The 18,423-nt window shown below is 39.6% G+C and overlaps 2 pseudogenes; both read left to right on the top strand.

The window, feature by feature from the left end:
• Positions 1-12,601: 12,601 nt before the first annotated feature.
• Positions 12,602-13,362, top strand: LOC125366747 (annotated as a pseudogene).
• A 1,250-nt stretch (positions 13,363-14,612) lies between these two features.
• LOC125366740 lies at positions 14,613-15,504 on the top strand (annotated as a pseudogene).
• Positions 15,505-18,423: the final 2,919 nt, after the last annotated feature.

Consider the following 18,423-nt stretch of genomic DNA (forward strand, 5'->3'; position numbering starts at 1 on the left):
ATATAGTATCAGGAGAATAATTTGATCAAATATGTTGGAAATACCACAAAGAATCCTGTTTATGAGTTCAACAACTAAAACTAAATTATTTAATAAAGAAGACTAAGGAAATTACTAGCTCACAGAACACTTGCATCCTGAGAGTTTCATATTTTCATTTCAGTTCAGTTGGGCTTTTGAAATGATGAATTTTGAGAACATTTACTTCACAGTTTATTCAAATTCTATTGTTTCTAAGTGTTAGGACATTTTTTTCTGTTTTAAAAATTGTATTATGGTCAGGAACATACTCTTAATGATATTTATTTTCTATTTATTGAGTTTTGTTTCATGCCAAAGGAAATTTTCTCATGACATATTTTTCATAGAAACTTGCAAATAACATGTAATCTGATTTTTGTTAGTCAAAGGTCTGTAAATTCAACTAGACCTTAATGGTTCATGGCATGTCCTACATATACTCTTGTTAGTTTTCTGCCTGGAAAAACTGAAGGGAAATTAAACTTATTATTGTGTGACTTCTCTCTTTGAGTCTAATTTTCTTTGCTCCAAAGTTAATTGACCTAAGGAAGTTACTAATTTCCTTCATGAAAATGATTTATATTTGTATAATTATTGCTTTTAAGAGAGAAGCATAACTACATTTGAGCTTGCTTATAGATAATATACATGTAAGTCATATTTTAAAATTTATTCTGTAATCTTTTATATTAATTGTAGAACATAAACCATTTAATGTGATCACAAATATATGTATGCCACACTATTTTTATTGTTTCTTCATTTTTCCATTTTTTCTTTTTTCTTGTTTTGCAATTAGAGAATTTTCTGAACATTTGTTTAAGCTTTTTTAAAATTTTATTTATTAAATTTTGTGGACAAGGTGTTGTGAAAAAGGGGTACAATTACATAATAGGGCAGTGAGTACATTACTTGTGATATCTTACACCCTCGTTTTTCTTTCACTTCCCTAGATCAGGTAGGCATAGGCATATATATATATTACCCAATGTACCAAAAACATATACAGTAGCCACATGGCATATGCCAAAGGAAATTCACCTAGAACTTTAAATATAACGTCAACAATAGAGTTTGCTTACCCTTGTCTTATATGATCATACATATATAGCTTTTGAGCTATTGTGATCCACTGAGAGGTCTATCTTAGACCTTTTTATCTTTAGTAGTTGTTTGGTTTTCGTTACATAATGTAAGGTCGCTGACCCACACCTGTGGGAAATTCCATTTGACAAGAAGTTTTTTGTTTCGCAGACCTGGTCTCTAGTGTCCCCACCACCACCTTAACAGTCATATATCAAGGAGATCATGCCCCTTTGTTTTCTGTGTTCTAGGGTTGTCTCACTCAACATTATTTGTTCCAGTTCTGACCATATCCCTGAAAATACCAATATTTTATCATTTCTAATCGCTATGTAGTATTCCATTGGGTATAGGTACCACATTTTTGGATCCATTCATCTGTAGAGGGGCATCTGTGTTGTTTCCATATTTTGTGAACTGTGCAGTGATAAACATGGATGTGCAGATGTCTTTTTGATATCTTGGGACCTGTTGTTCAGGATAGATGCCTACGAGTGGTATGGCTGGGTCATAGGGTAGGTCTATATTGAGTTTTTTGAAGAACCTCCATACTGTTCTCCAAAGTGGTTGTATTAATTTGCACTCCCACCAACAATGGAGAAGGGTTCCTCTTTCCCTGCACCCCCTCCAGCATTTGTAGTCGCCTGAGTTCAGAGTATAGGCCATTCTAACTGGAGTAGGTGGTATCTCAGGGTTGTTTTTATTTGCATGTCCTTTACTGCCAGGTATGTTGAACATTTCCTCATAAGTTTCTTTGCCATTTTTATCTCTTTTCCTGTGAAGTCTCTCTTTAGCTCCTTTGGCCACTTAATAATTGGTTTACTGGGCTTGGAGGGGGTTAGTTTTTTGAGTTCTCTGTAGATGACAGATATTAGGCCTTTGTCTGCTGCTGTGCTGGTGAAGATCCTTTCCCATATGGTTGGATATCTTTCTAGTTTGGTGGCTATGTCCTCAGCTGTGCAGAAACTTTTTATTTTGTAGTAGTCTCATTTGTTGAGACTCTCTCCTAACTGTTGTGCCCCTAGGACTATATTCAGGAGATTCCTTCCGGTGCCTATAAGTTCCAGCGTCTTTACTACTCTGTCCTTTAGTAGTTTCAAAGATTCAAGTCTGATATTGAGGTTCTTGATCCATTTTGAGTTGATCTTGGTGCATAGTGATAGGCTAGGGTCTACTTTGAGTTTTCTGCATATGGCTGCTCAGTTTTCCCAGCACCAGTAGTTGAAGAGGCTATGTTTTTTCCATTGTATGTCTTTAGCTCCTTTGTCGAATATCAGTTGGCTGTAAGAGTGCGGTTTTATTTCTGGGTCTTCAATTCTAATCCACTGGTCTTCCAATCTGTTTTTATACCAATACCATGCTGTTTTTGTTATGATGGCCTTGTAGTAGAGCTTGAAGTCTGGTATTGTGATACCTCCTGCACTATTTTTTTTTTTTTTTTTTGCCTAGAATTGCTTTGGCTATTCTAGGTTTTTTGCTGTTCCATATGAATTGATGGATTGGTTTCTCTATTTCAGTGAAAAATGTGGCTGGGATTTTGATAGGTATTGCATTGAATCTGTATAACAATTTGGGCAATATGGCCATTTTCACTATATTGATTCTGCCTACCCATGAGCATGGGAGGTCTTTCCATCTCCTTGTGTCTTCTTTGATTTCCCTTATTAGATTTTTGTAGTTTTCATTGAATAGATCCGTCACGTCCTTGGTTAAGTTGATCCCTAGGTACTTTATTCATTTTTTGGCTACTGTAAATGGAATTGTTTCCATAAGTTCCTTTTCTGTTTGTCTATTGCTGGTGTACAGAAAAGCTGCTGACTTTTGTGGGTTGATTTTGTATCCTGCTACTTTGCCAAATTGGTTTATTAGGTGTAGGAGTTTGGGTACTGAGTTTTTTGGGTCCTTCAGATATAAGATCATGTCGTCTGCGAATAGGGATAACTTGATTTCTTCCTTGCCGATGTGGATCCCTTTGATGTCCTCCTCTTGCCTTATTGCTATGGCTAGGGATTCCAGCACTATGTTGAAAAGAAGTGGGGAGAGTGGGCATTCTTGTCTTGTTCCTGAGTTTAGGGGGAATGATTTAAGTTTCTCTCCATTTAATATGATACTAGCAGTTGGTCTGTTGTATATTGCTTTTATTGTTTTGAGGAATGTTCCATCTATTCCTGTTCCCTCCAAAGCTTTTAATAGGTATGGATGTTGTATTTTGCCAAAGGCTTTTTGGGCATCGACTGAGATAACAATGTAATTCTTAATTTTAGATCTGTTTATGTGGTGAATTACGTTGATTGATTTACGGATGTTGAACCATCCTTGTGACTGAGGAATGAAGCCTACTTGGTCAAGATGTATGATTTTCTTGATCAGTTTCTGGATCCTGTTAGCTAATATTTTATTGAGGAGCTTTGCGTCTGTGTTCATTAGTGATATTGGTCTGTAGTTCTCTTTTTTGGTTGGATCTTTGCCTGGTTTGGAAATGAGTATGATATTAGCTTCGTAGAATGAGTTTGGGATTTCTCCCTCTGTTTCTATTTCACGGAAGAGTTTGAAGAGCATTGGTATTAGCTCCTCACTAAAGGTTTTGTAGAATTTGTTGGTGAATCCATCTGGGCCTGGGCTTTTCTTAGTAGAGAGGTTCTTGATTATCTTCTGTATCTCACTGTAAGTTATTGGTTTATTTATTTGATTTGTTTGTTCTTGGTTCAGTTTGGGCAGTTTGTACTTCTCTAAGAATTGATCCATTTCTGTAAAATTATTGTTTTTTGCTGAGTAGAGGTTTTGGAAATAGCTCCTTATGATTGTTTGAATATCGTGTGTACTTGTTGTAATTTTTCCGGTGGAGTCCCTGATTTTACGTATGTGAGTCTCTTCTCTTCTTTTTTTTTGTAAGTCTTGCAAGGGGTCTGTCAATTTTGTTTATTTTCTCAAAGAACCAGCTTTTAGTCTTATTTATTTGTTGAATGGTCTTTCTATTTTCAATCAGATTTATCTCTTCTTTAATCTTTGTGATCTCTCCCCTCCTAGTCGTTTTAGATTCTGTCATTTCTTGTTTCTCAAGTTGTTTTAGTTTCATCGTGAGGGTATTCACCTGCTCTGCTTCCATTCTTTTAATGTGGGTGCTGAGTGCAATGAGCTTGCCCCTCAGTACTGCCTTAGCTGTGTCTCATAGGTTTCTTTGTGATGTGTTTTCTTTGTCATCGTAGCTTATGAATTCGTTGATTTCATCTTTAATTTGGTCTGTGGCCCAAGTGTTGGATAGTAGCATGGCGTTTAGCCTCCAAGAGTGTGTATAGCCTCTGTGGTATCCTTTGTTGTTGAGGGTTACCTTTAATCCACTGTGATCAGATATAATACATGGGATGACGTCAATACTTTTGTATTTGCTGAGGTTCTTTGTGTGGGCTCTGACATGGTCTATTTTGGAATATGATCCATGGGCTGCTGAAAAGAAGGTGTATTGGGTCTCTGTAGGGTAGAAGGTTCTATATAGATCTGTTAGACCGATTTGGGAAATGGTGTTATTTAGGTCCTCAGCTCCCTTACTAATCCTCTGGGTGTTGGATCTGTCTCTTGGAGAGAGAGGAGTATTAAAGTCACCCACTATGATTGTGTTTGCGTCTATCTTGCTCTGTAATTCTGCGAGAATTTGGTTGACATATGTAGGGCCTCTTTTGTTCGGTGAGTATACATTTATCACCGTGATTTCTTGATTCTGGATTTTTCCTTGTACTTATGTAGTTTCCTTCTTTGTCTTTTTGAGTGGACTTTAATGAGAAATCCAGCTTGTCTGAGATCAGAATGGCTACACCTGCCGTTTTGGTGGGTGCATTTGCTTGGTAGATCTTGCTCCATCCTTTCATTCGAAGCCTGTTTTTGTCCCTTGCTGTAAGGTGGGTCTCTTGTAGACAGCAGATGTCAACTTTTTGTTTGCGAATCCATTCTGCCAGTCTGCTCCTCTTTATCGGGGAGTTTAAACCATTTATATTTGAAGATATGAAGGATAAGGGTGTTTTTTCTCTTTCCATTTTCTTGTTGGGCTGTTTTTTCCTCTTTTTTTTCCCTGTCTTTAGTGAGCTGGTCTTTCTGCTCGACTTTGGCTATTGAAGTTTCTTTCTGATTCTGTCTGTGTGTCTTTTATGATCTCTGTTGGGGGGGTTCCCCTCTTAATATTCGCTGTAGGGCTGGTTTTTTATTCACATACTCCTTTAGATCTGGTACTCCCATCGAATGTGAACTCCAATTTCGCTGGATATTTGATCCGAGGATGTAAATTGTTATTCTGAAGTACTTGGATGGTGTTCTTCCACTCACTTCGAGCTTGGTAAGTTTGTGTGGATAAGTCGGATGTTATTCGAATCCTCTTCCCATTGAAAAAAGTTTCCTTCTTCGCTTTGGCTGAATTCAGAATTTGCTCTTTAATCTTGAGGTCTGTAGTCTTGAATATTATGTGCCTTGGGGTGGCTTTCCTGGGGTCTGGCTGCCAGGTGTCCTATGAGCTTCGGTTACCTAGATGGGGTCCCCTGTGAGATTGGGGAAGTTTTCTGCAATAACTTTATTGAGAACATGATTAAGCCCTCTGTTCTGGTATTCGGCTCCTTCTTCTATTCCAGTTATGCGCAGATTATATCTCTTGTCTTTGTCCATTAATTCCTGGATTAGTCTTCCCTGAAGCTTCACCTTTTCTTGGAGTGTGGTCATTTTCTGGTTGTTGTCAGCTGCTTCATCATCCAGGCGAGAGATTCTGGATTCTATATGGTCCACTCTTTGTGTTATGGTTTCAATTGCTGAGTTTATGGATGTCAGAGAGCTATTTATGGTTGTCATATCAGCTCTGATCATGGAAATTTCTTCCTCTAAAGAGTTGTATTTTTAAATCTATTTTTTCATGCATTTCAATTCTCAGGATGTGGAGATTTTCTTTAAAGGCGGCTTGCATTGTATCCATTTTTGCTTCCATTTCTTTAATTGAGGCTTGCATTGTATCCATTTTTGCTTCCATTTCTTTCATGGCTTCCTGGGTGTCCTTCCAGATTTCCACTCTAAACTCCTGAAATTGTTTTCTGATTTCATTTCTGACTCTTTCGATCATTCCTGTTAACATGGCCTCATTTGCTTTTTTAGTCTCCATCTCCTCTTCAGTCGTGCTGCTTTTTGGAGCTGGCGAGTTGGCTTGCCCTTTGATGAACTGAGTTATGTTTCTTTGTGATTTGCGCATCTGGAGGTCTGTGTAGATCTTCCCTCCCTTCTGTGTAGGCGTGTCTACGACAGCAGGTGCTGTCTCTGTGGCCCTGCCCACCAGTGCAGTGTACGCGTACCAGAGCGGGTGCTGTCGCCGGGGGCCCTGCCCTCCTGTGTGCTGTGTGTCCACTACAACAGGCACTTTAGCGGGATATGCCGCCCAGAGCGAGCCCCAGGTTGTTGGGTTGTGCTTGCGCCCTCCTGTGAGTCCGTTGGGGGGGCGGTATGTGTGTGGTCCAGTGGGATCGACTGTCCAAGTGTGGCTTGGCACCCTCAGACCTCGCCTCCGCTGCGAGAGGGGGACGTGATCAGGCTCAGGTGACCCTGCTGGGCTGGTATTGCCCACCAGCGCCTGTGATTTTAGTTGTAAGAGTCTGCTAGGTCCAGGCGCCTCGGGTGGGGCTGTACTGCTGGCCGTCCCCCGGACCCTGTTGGGAAGGGGTGGGCCGGTTCTGCCAGTTCAGGAACCTGTGGGGCTTTGGGGCTGCTCCGCCCTTTCCCTGCTAAACTGACTTCCCAGCACCTGATGGGGGCCCCCCGCCTGATTTGGAGGTTCTTTGTTCCCTCAGGGTGGGGAGGGGGAGGGAGGGAGATCTAGCTTCTTTGTCGGGCTTGGGTCTCTGATAGCTGGTCTCCCATTGGGGGAGGGGATAATGGGGTCACTCACAGTTGCTGCTTTGTGTGTGTGTCCCGCAAAGCCATTGGCCCTTCAGGGGTTGGCGAAGTGTCGTGGTGGCTTCCCAGGTTCCCTCTTTCTGCCGCGCTGGGTTCCCTTGTCTGAACCAGGTGTGGACCCGAACTTCTCGTTGCTGCTGGTGTGTGTCTTGGTCCGCACCCTGCCTTGTGTCCGTGGGGTCTCCCGTTATATGAATTCTGCACTCCTGGCAGCCTGTCTGCCGATCGCCATGTTCCCCTTTCCCAGCCTGGCCCTGTTTGGGCCAGGGTCGGCTGGTGGGGGGAGGGTGCCCCGGAGATTCTCTGGCTCCATGTAGGTTTTCGGTTCTTCTTTTTTGTTCCTTTTTGTTTTCCTGCGTTTCTCCACTGCTTCTGGCTGCTGGTTTTTCTGGGTTCTTGATGGGGTGTTGGGTGTTGGAGTTCCCAGCTCGCTATTCAGTTGGAGCGAGTCAGGGTGCCTCCCTATTCTGTCGGCGCCATCTTTCTCTCTTGATCTTATTTTTCTAAGATCTGAAAGTCTATAATTATTTATTTTAGATTTTATGACATATTTAATGCATGCATTCATAGCAATTTTAGGACTCCCTTTACTGTATCCTGCAAGTACAAATTTCTTGTGTTTTTATTTTCATTTGATTCTAGAAAATTTTAAATTTCTTCTCTTATTTCTTCAGGGAACTACTGAAAATTAAAGTTTAGTATTCAACTTCTATACTATTTGTATTGATTCTGCATGCACTTGATATATAATTGATTTTTTTTTAATCTGGTGAATTAAAACATGTCATTTTAATTTTCTAAAATTTGTTAAGTTTTGCTTTATGGCCTAAAATGTGATATATTTTGGAAAAAGCCTGATCACTTGCTAGGAAGAATGTATATTCCAAAGCTGTTGGAAGGATATGCTTTAGATATTTTTAAGTCCATTTGATTAGTGGGGAAGTTTAATTCTAATGATTTTTTTGGTCGGTCGTGGAGACTGAACTCTTGGCCTGCATGCTGTCCCTGAGCTCTTCAGCTCAAGGCTAGCACTCTACCACTTTGAGCCACCAGCAACACTTCTGGTTTTCTGGTGACTAATTGGAGATAATTGTCTCACAGACTTGCCTGCCCAGGCTGGCTTTTAACTGTGATTCTGAGATCTCAGCCTCCTTAATAGGTAGGATTACAGGCATGAACCACGTGGGTACCTGGCTGTAATGTTTCTTTGTTACTTTTTTTTCTAGAAGATTCATCTGTTGATAGGAATTGGGAATTAAAGTAACCCATAATTATTGTCTTTGAAACATATCTATGTCTTTACATACAATAATGGTTGCTTCATAAAATTAGATCTACTATAGTTAGATGCATATGAATTTGTCACTATTATATCTTCTTGAGGCTTTGTTCCTTTATTAATATATGTCACATTCTTTACCTCTTCTGACTACTTCTTTTCTAGAGGTGGAATTTGTTAGAGTTAGGTATAACTATTCCTAATTGCTTTGTTCCCAAAGTCAAATCAAAATTAGAACATTACTATCAATCCTTTCACTTTCCATGTTTCCACTTTTCACTTGTAGCCAGTGAATAGTTAAAATGATTTTCATTTTAATTTGAAAGGTTTTTCTGGTTTTAATAATTTCATTGTATTTTCCCCTGATTGATTTGAGTGTTTCTCTTTTTTTTCACCCTATTGATGTTAGGAATTTGCTGGTTTATAAATTGAACATGTTTTATTCATTTATTCTTACTCACTTTTCCATTCGTCATATGAAACATTTTTTTCCCTGAGCTCTCACGTTGATGACTCTCATTTTCATCTATGTGTAGAATTCTTTAAGTGTCTTTAATGATCACAAATTCCCTTGTTTCATACATATGTCGGAAAGTCTTTATTTTTTCCACCAATTTTAAGGTATAACTTTCCTGAATACAGAAATATTGAGTGTCAGATATACACTTTCTGAGCTTGAAATACTTTATTATAAACTCTGGCTTTTGTGACTCTGATTAGAGGCTGATGTAAATATCATACTATTTACCATTCTAAGTAAGATGGCAATTTATTTTTCTTGCACGCATCAGTATTCCTTCCTGTTCTACTGTTCACTGACTGCAATGTGATACAGGGAAGTTCTTTTCTAATCATTTCAATTTGGATTCTAAATACTTCCTGTATGACATTCCTTATATTTGTGGAATTTTCTGCTATAACATCATTGAACATACTTTCTTCGCTTTTCATTTTCACTTCACTTTCCTTTTCTACCTGATAGACTGTTAGATTTGATTCCATGGCCATATCACTGTGATTTTGAAAGTTGTGGTCCACTTACTTTGTTCCTGTCATTGGAATCTATCTGTTTTTCAATTTTGTCTTCACTCATTCATATTCTTACATGTGTTTGATCTAGTCTGTTGATGACATGTTCCACTGTGTATTTTTACTTGATTTATTGAAAAATTTCATTCTATCATTCCTATTTTTTATTTTTTTTAAATTCTGAATCTCAGACTCCTGGTGAAATTTTTCATTCAATGTTTAGAAATATTTTCCTCCAGGTCTTGAATTGCAGTCCTATCCAACGTCATTGATGCTTTCTAAAACTAGACTTTGAGATATGGAGGTAGGAGATAAGTGGCAGAGCATCTTCCAAGTGGCAGATAACTTCCAACCAAGTGCAAAGTTCAAACCACAATATCACCAAAATGAAATCAAACCCCAAAAAGTAGACTTCAAATTTTGGTCCAGCATTTCAACCATTCTAGTGTGTTTGAAGAGCTGAAGGCTCTTAGAGGAGTCATATTGACTGTTATTCATATTTATTGTGCTTCTAGGTAGCAATTAGCGCATTTGCTGAGGACATCTCTTTTTGTTTTACTTGGAGGACACCTCTTAGGGATTCAGTTCCTATACCACTCAGAGAGGCAAAAAAAAATTCATAAGAGCAACAACCCTATTCAGGTCTGTGTTGTTTGTAGGCTAAAGGACAGGCTGTTCAAGGGACAGTTATCAGATTCTCGTCTGCATTTGATTTAGCTGCTTCTCTTCCTTGCATACCCAGAGCTGTTGCTAATGTCAATGTGCTTTGCAGCCTAAGGGCACCACAGATTCCCTCTTGTACAAGATCCCTTCATTTGTGTGCCTTCAAAGCTGCCAACAACCAAGCATGTAGGTGTGGAAATAAATATATATATATATATATATATATATATATATATATGTATGTATATATATATAAATAATACCTGAGGGAATCCACCACTACCCGTAGTCGTGGTCCCTAGAGCATTCAAAATCTTGAAGAATTGATGAGCATAGGAAAAATAGAAGTGTGTGTGTGTGTGTGTGTGTGTGTGTGTGTGTGTGTGTGTGATCCAGGAGTACAGAGTTCTTAGTCCATGCTGCAGCAAACTATACTCAGCAGCCTGTGCTCTCAGTCTCTGTAATAATTCACTGGCAATTGGGCATATTCTCACCACACACAGTGGCACCATCGATTCCCTTAGTTATCACAGTAGGAATTCGCCATCGCCCAAACTTCTGAATGTTTAATGTCTGACCCTCTTTCTTCTTCTTTGATTCCTGAACTTAGGGCCTGGGTACTGCCCCCTGAGCTGCTGCTTCTTCTTCTTCTTCTTCTTCTTCTTCTTCTTCTTCTTCTTCTTCTTCTTCTTCTTCTTCTTGCTAGTCCTGGGCTTTGTACTCATGGCCTGAGCACTATCTGTAGCTTCTGTTTTGCTCAAGCCAAGCACTGTAACACTTGAGCCACAGCGCCATTTCTAGCTATTTTCTATATACGTGGCAATGGGGAATCAAACCCAGGGCTTCATGTATATGAGGCAAGCACTCTTGCCACTAGGCCATATTCCCAACCCTGACCCTCTTTCTTCTATGACTATGTCCTATCTAAACACCATAGGTGAACACCCTCAGATTTCTTGACATGCAATTTTTCCCATGTTTTCTTTCCTAGAGTAACTTAATCTCAAATAGATCTTCTCTTATGATGGTACCCATGTAGATATCTCTGAGATATGGAAAGCAACAAAATGAATTTCTTCTCCAGTGCTGGCCAGTCACTGGAGGAGGCGTCACTGCCACATGAGGTCTCCACAGTGAGTTTAAGGCTTGTGAGAAATTCAAGCATGTCCTGTGGCTAGCCCTGTCAGTCAGTTGTGCTGCCTGGCCTTCTTTGTGGTTCTCTTTTCAGATTCCATTCATTGTTCGAGAGCTAGCATTAGAGATCTTACTTACTTCTGATTAGATTTCCTGTTTCTTTGTGCTTCTCAGGTGTCCTATCATTTCTGTCATTTCAAATACCTTTTCTCTTTCTCTCTTCAGAAAAGAGCCTGTCCTTTGTTGACTCTACTGTAATGTCCAGAATCACATGGGAGAAGCTTCTTTCAGTGCTATGTCTTGATCCAGAAATCTATGCTACCCTTTATTACCATTTATCTCTCTATTTTATTAAACACTTTCATTTTGCATGAAAGATTTTTATCTCCCGAAATACACAAATACTTGGTAGTTGGGCCTAGTTAAACACAGAGAAGGATGTGAAATACCAACCCTGGCTTTGTTTTTTTGAAAAAACAACAACAACACTGATTTCTGTTAAGAAAACAGTCTAAGATGCTTTATGACATTGTGCAGACATCAATACTGCAAGTAAGTTGATGCCCTTCAACTTTTAGAGACCATCAAGTCAGGCTTGAAAATTCCTAGGCTCTTTGTATTATCAGCTATGTCAGTGCATACTCTGGTATTTAGCATTTATATTTAATAAATATTTATTGAGTGTTTACTGTTCAGTAGGGTACATATTTTTGAAAGTAAGACTTTTGATGCAATACATGTACATATTTTGTACAAATTCCAGTGACTAAAATTTAGGATACAATAGATTAACAAAATGGCTGATTTGGCAATATGTGGCTGATTTGGCAATATGGGGCAATATTCTGTAGTTGCAAAGAATAGCTCACAGCTCTATTTTTGACCTTAAGAAGCCCCACCCTCAGGACCCTTGACTAGGTCCTAAGTCTACGGCACTATTGAGAAGTGGTGAGACCTTTAGGAAGCGAAGCCTAGTGGAAGAAATGTGGGTTATGTGGAATTCCCTTGAAGGGGATATTGAGACCCTCTCTTTCTTTCTTCCTTCCTTTCTTTCTTTCTTTCTTTCCGTCCCTCCCTCTCTCCCTTTCTTTCTTTCTTTCTTTCTTTCTTTCTTTCTTTTCTTTTCTTTCCTTCTTTCTCTCTTTCTGGATGCCATGGACTAACAAAACCGTCCCCTTGACATATTCCGACCAGGCCAAAACAACAGTACCAAGAAACCAAGGACTAAAATCTTTAAACTGCTAGCCCAAATAAAATTTTCCTCTTGAGCTCCCCGCCCCACCCCTGGCGCTAGCTCCTCCTCAGTGCCTGGAGGAGACCGAGAGGGAATTGAAACCGAGAGGAGTGTCAGGAGTGTCAAGAGTGTCAGGGTGGCAGTGGCCTAGGGTGGTGGCACTTTGGTGTGCATGCCCTGCAGTCGCGAAAGTGCCAGGGAGTGCTGAGCTAACTGAGCACGCGCCCGGGGAAACACATAGAATGAAAGAAGTAGACAATCTTGAAAGTATAAAAGAAGAATGGGTTTGTGACACAGGATCTGACAACCACACTCTTAGTGATAACCAGAAAATGAATTGTGAACACTTAGTTGACAGCCTTTTTGAAGAAGCTCAGAAAATTGGTACCAAATACTTGTCTCCAACTGAACAGAAGAAACAGGGAGATATACATATAAAATTGTGGAAAAATGGGTTCACTGTCAACGGTGACTTTAGAACTTACTCGGATGGTGCAAGTCAACAATTCCTGAACTCCATCAAGAAGGGTGAATTACCTGCAGAATTACAGGGTCTTTTTGATAAAGAGGAGGTGGATGTGAAAGTTGAAGACAAAGTTGTATATTGACAAAGCCTGTGTTCCAACCCTTCTCAGGACAGGGTCATAGACTAGGAAGTGCTACACCAAAACTTGTTTCAAAAGCAAAGATTATTGAAGTTGAAAGTAAAAATACTTTATGTGCTGTTTCACTGAACAACTTGGAACCCATTACTAATGTACAGATCTGGTTAGCCAATGGGAAAAGAATTGTCCAGAAATTTAATATTTCTCATAGGATAATCCACATCAAAGACTTCATTGAAAAGTACCAAGCACCTCAAAGAAGCCCTCCTTTTTCTCTGGCTCTTCCTTTCCTCAGATTGCTAGATGAGACACTCACCCTTGGAGAAGCAGCTTTACAGAATACTGTAATCATTCAGAGACTAAAAGAAATTGCTGAGCCTTTCAGAAAACTTTCATAGAATTGATTTTTGAGACACTAAGTAGAAATTTTGCAGGGAAATGATGTTTGGAATGGAGCATGTAAAAGTGGGAGAAAGGAGAAGTTTGATTCATTGGACTTTTGGTTTGAGTGCTATTTAACTCTCTTGATGAGAAAAAATTTAAATAATCACAAGTTAGGAAACATAGCAAGAAATTATATTCAACACACGTTTTACCCCAGAATGCTTACTCAAATAAAAGTACTATTATTTTCCAACACTAAAAACAATTTTAAAAAAATACACTGTCTTGTAGGGGATCATACTCCCGCACTTCACACCAACCGTGTGGACTATCTACGAGAAAAGTCAACAGCACTGTGAAAACTCCAACTGTCAAAACCCAGAATTATTAGTGTATTTCAATATCTTCTTATATTAACATCTCTGATAAGATTATCAGGTTAATTTATGACAAAATTATACCAAAACAGATTTGCTTTAGTAAGTAAAAGTGAACCTCTCACAAATCTTTGTGTTTTACTCACCATTTATCAAGTGCTCATTTATGCAACCCAAATAGCATGATTTATGTTTCCAGTTTTTACTATAAAATATTTATTTATTAAAGAATCTAATGACTCACCCCATTAGTTTCCAGTTAGGGTCATTTTATTATGAAGATAGAAGACAGATAAGTTAGCAACAGAGATAACTGAAAGGGACACACCTGGCAGGCCCAAACACCATAATGGGCCTGACATAAAGATTGTACTAATCCTTTATCTCATATGGATATAGAATATGCTGTTCGGTTTTGTATATCAAGTATCAATGTTACCTACTCCTTGACTCTGGCTCTTAGAGATTCTTGATCCATTTTCAAAAGAAAGCCACAAGATAGAAGCCATTTCTCTCTTTTCCATTCTTTAATTATTGTGAAAGTCAAACATATAACTAAGTATTAATTACATGAATATGACAGTCTGTGAAACTTATTTAAATTTCATTTTTCTCTTAACAAAACCCCATGTGAGGAGATACACTTCCACTCTCATATAATTTATTTTCAATTTGTGACTGACTCAGTTTTCCTTCTGTTTTTTGCTGTGTTACCAGTATGGCCAATGGAACATTAATACATATGATATGAGTGTAGTTGGGCTAGTATTGTGTGCTACTCCTACTTTTTTAAGAAAACAGATGTGTACAAACAGAGCTCAGAGGTGGCCTGGGACTTCGGAGATGAGCAGGCCAAGCATCTCCAGCTGTGGAGGGCAAGCTGACAGATGGGCAGGAGGAGGACCCTGGTTGGCCTCACCTTTTGTATCTGCTACTTGCTTTTTGTCTCTAGAACAGGTATGTCCTTTCTGTCCTAAAATTTACCTACCCTACCTTATTCCAATGGTAGCAGACATTTGTTGGTGCATTTTTGCTACATGTGTCATGGAAACTGAGCTGGGTGGAGATCACCTGCTGTTCAAAATCTAATATTTCCACGTGGCTTCCCACTTCCATGGTGTTTGTGGGGATAATCTCTGCTGGGTCCAGAGCCTTGTCCAGATTGGCTGTTCCTGTGCTTCTCACTTTGCACAGTGTAGATGAAGTTATTGTTTGTGGGTACTAGAAGTGTTTTCGGGAAGAGAAAACCTCTCCCGCAAAGACTTGTAGTGTCCTCTTCCTCCTGGCTGCTGTGGGCTGCCTTCCCTTTAATGACACCCAGTGTAATCCAGATAGATATTTCTGGGCTGTAATTCACATATTCTATGTAGGATCTTATAAACTACTTTGTAAATCCCCGAAGCCCAGCACAATTAGTGACATTGACCAGCAGTACGGAAACTACATATTCAGTGTGGCGCACCTGACAGTTGCATCTCATCCCACAGGTGACCTCTCCAGTGTCCTGGGCTTCCTGTTCCTGTCCTTCCACAGATTCCATGGCAGCTGCTGTGCCAGTGGAATCTTAAGATTTTTTCTCATGCTCACCACAGTGAAATTGAAAAGCCTCTGGCCCCAAGGCAGTGTGCAGCCTGGATTTTCTTTGCTAAAGTTGTCACAGCTGGATTGTCTGTACTCTTGTTCGATGTGGTCCTGTCCAGTGCAACTGTGGTATGCCTCCTGCTTGGTGGAACTGGAGAAACCTTACTGGTTTTCTCAGAGTGGAAGGGCTCCTCATGAAGATGGGCAAGACAGTGAGTACACATCCGGAGTCCACCCTGCGCTGGCATGGTGTTAAAATGGCAGAACAACACATGTCCTGAGACCACAGAAGGATCTGTGGGTGGAGCCTTCCTGCATGACCACTGGTGCCTTCACCAAGCTGATCTCGGTGGTAGCTAATGATGCCAAGACCTTACTGTGTCTCCCTGCTTCAAGGAGAACTTTCTGGAAGCCTGCTGCAGAGGAATGGTCTGTTACATCTTCGCATGTCTCCAGTTACACCCAGTTCCACTGAAACAGCAAATACAGGATTGCACATTGAAGGCTCTCCCCCCGGAGTTCACTGAGTCTTTTATGGGACCCTCTTTGCCTTGCTCTCCCTGGCTTGCCTATAGCCCATTGTTCCACTGCCCAGCCTGCAAGTGGATGTGCAGAGCTGTGCTGCTGAGGGCCGCCATCTGCACCAAGCAGGAGCCCGGGCTGACTGGGAGTTCTGCACTAAGCAAGAAGCCAGCACGACCACTTTAAACTCCAGAGCAAGTGGTGGCCTTTGGTGGTTTATGTTGCTATTTATTTCTTGCTTTTAACCTCTGTCTATACCATGGGGACCAGTTCTCATCCCAGGCAGCAAATGGCATCTGGCAAATGCCATCTTGTGCTTGCCCTTTGCAGTGCCATTTTAGCACATGGAGAGGTCTCAGCCTGGACAGCACCACACGGTCACCAGGCTCATTTCCATTTCCAGCAGGACTGACCTTAAAAACTTGTGGAAAGTTTTAGACTTTTTTTTTGTCTTAAGGCTCTCTGGCAAGTGTCTGTCTGGTTTGGTTTGGTTTGTTTTTGTATTGCATTGCAGACTGTGTTGTTTTTAAAATCTCCAGTCTTTTCTTACTTTGACACCAGTAAGAGATATTAAAAACACAGGGTTTCTCATCACTCCACCCTCCTGGTTCCTTCAGTTTCCATCTGTTTCCTGAGCTTTTTCTTCAAGCTGTCACCTCTGTCTTTTATACCCATGTTCACTTACTCAGCTCTGAGAGCATGGTGGACAAAAAAGACTGTGAAGCTAGGGGGTCCCCAGATCTCCAAGTCCCCCCAGTTCTCACTCACTGGGGCTGTCCCTGCTTGGAATCTACAATCTCCTTCCACCCTCTTTAAGCCCAGGTTCAAAGCCAGGGTGTTTGGGGATTTTTATTTGTACAAATAATATGGTTTCTGTCAAGAGAGGCAAGTGTGATTGTGTATTACTACTATCTTCTATGGGCAGAAAGAAAAATAAACTATTTTCTTGGTTAAAAAAAAACACAAAGCTCAAATGTCAGTCTGCACCCAAATTCAACCAATTCCTGCTTAGTGGCAATGCCAGGCACTAACTCACTTGCCAGCAAACCACCTAACTAATGTAATGTTATGTAATGTAATATTATAATAACAATAAAATAATTTGCAATAAGATGTCCATTTATCCATTGATTCCATCTTCTTTCCAGTATATTACATTTATCTGTACTCTATTTATAATTTTCTCATCATCTTACTATCTCAGAATGTATTACAATAAGGCTGTAAGACATGAAAGTCCTGTTTTAGCAAAGTAACAAATTGTGATTTAAAGAAATTAGCTTAATGAGTTAATGAAAGTTAATGTAAGTTGGAACAAGAATTTTACCTAAAGTTCTCTGCTTTTTAATTTATGTATTCTTTAATCTCTTAGATTGCTGGTGTGTGTTTTAAATTTTACATCATAATGAAACTAGTCATAAAAACCAGCTGCAACACTAATTTGATATTACATATATTGTTATATACATAAAAATCAAATAATCTCATAATTTCAAAGAAAAATCTGAGTAGTTAACAATTTCATAAAGGAAATGACATTATAAGGACATGTACACACATGAGTATGTGGGTGTATATATGTACATATGTATCCATACATAGTATGGTCTATAAGAAGAAATTAATTCGATTTTGCCTCTAGTAGTTGTGTTGCATTAAGCAACTTCAGAAAACTTAACAACTAAAGTTTCCTTGTAAAGCTGACAATAGTTTTGTGTGTGTGTGTGTGGTTTTTTTGCCAATCCTGGGGCTTAGACTCAGGTCTGGAGCACTCCCTGGGTTCCTTTTGCTCAAGGCTAACACTCTACCTTTTGAGCCAGAGCACCACTTCTGGCTTTTTCTGTTTATGTGGTGCTGAGGAATCAAACCCAAGGCTTCACACATGGTAGGAAGGCACTGTACCACTAAGTCACATTCCTAGCTCAATTATAATATTCTTAAAGTGCTATATATTTATAACATATGAAAAAAAAAACAGGAAAATCCATGGTCGTGTATAAATTGAAATACTTTATTTATGGAGGTAAACATGGAAAATTTTGCTAAGTTTCCTGAAGCATTACAATAATAAGCAAGAATGTAAAAAATAAAATTTGTATGTTTCTCCTAAAGTATATCAGAAGAATAGCACATGAGAAAAGTGAACTGAAAAGTTCCAGATTTTGGAACATTTCAGTATCTAAACTATGCTTGCCATATGCAAGAAGATAAGACAAGAACTTGAAACATTCACCAGGAAAAGTTTTAAAGTGCTTTACTTATAAATTAGATTGATATATATTTAAAATTTATACCTGGGGCTAACAACAGATTTTAATCATTGAGGAAACTATAAAGTATTCTTTAAAAATTTCTAGAAAAGGGCTGGGGATATGGCCTAGTGGCAAGAGTGCCTGCCTCGTATACATGAGGCCCTGGGTTCGATTCCCCAGCACCACATATACAGAAAACGGCCAGAAGTGGCGCTGTGGCTCAAGTGGCAGAGTGCTAGCCTTGAGCAAAAAAAAGAAGCCAGGGACAGTGCTCAGGCCCTGAGTCCAAGGCCCAGGACTGGCCAAAAAAAAAAAAAAAAAATTCTAGAAAAAATTCACCACA

This window comes from Perognathus longimembris, chromosome 18 (assembly GCF_023159225.1).
Source record: "Perognathus longimembris pacificus isolate PPM17 chromosome 18, ASM2315922v1, whole genome shotgun sequence".
Taxonomy (NCBI): Eukaryota; Metazoa; Chordata; class Mammalia; order Rodentia; family Heteromyidae; genus Perognathus; species Perognathus longimembris.